Here is a 453-nt window from a genome sequence, read left to right as displayed (position 1 = left end):
TTTTAGATCCTGCCTCCTGATCTATAAGGCAGGGGGTTGGAAAGTGATGATAAAAAACAAATAGATTGGTTGGTTTGGTTTGTTAATGTGTAACTGCAGCCCAGAACAAGCACCCCCTCTACTGACCACACAAAGAATTACACATCGTAACAAAAACACAAAATTGATTGCGAATTAAGTGTATTATTATTTTAAGCAAAGGGTTCTCAACTTCAAAGGGGCCTCAAGGTGATTTAAAAACTATTCAAAACAAGCATTAAAATAAGCTAAAAAAAAAAAAAGATATAAGCTGACATATTTCTTAGTTTAATTTGTTCCCTTGTTTTTTATTTATAAACCAGGAAAACCTGGAAATACAGTATGAGGGAATTTTAAAAGGGTGATTTCTAGTCCTGAAAAAAATGTTAATGAATAAAATCTTTTTATAACGAATATACATTTGTTCCAGTTACA

The sequence above is a fragment of the Ctenopharyngodon idella genome, chromosome 4, assembly GCF_019924925.1.
Source record: "Ctenopharyngodon idella isolate HZGC_01 chromosome 4, HZGC01, whole genome shotgun sequence".
NCBI lineage: Eukaryota > Metazoa > Chordata > Actinopteri > Cypriniformes > Xenocyprididae > Ctenopharyngodon > Ctenopharyngodon idella.
Note: the sequence above shows the minus strand (reverse complement) of the source record.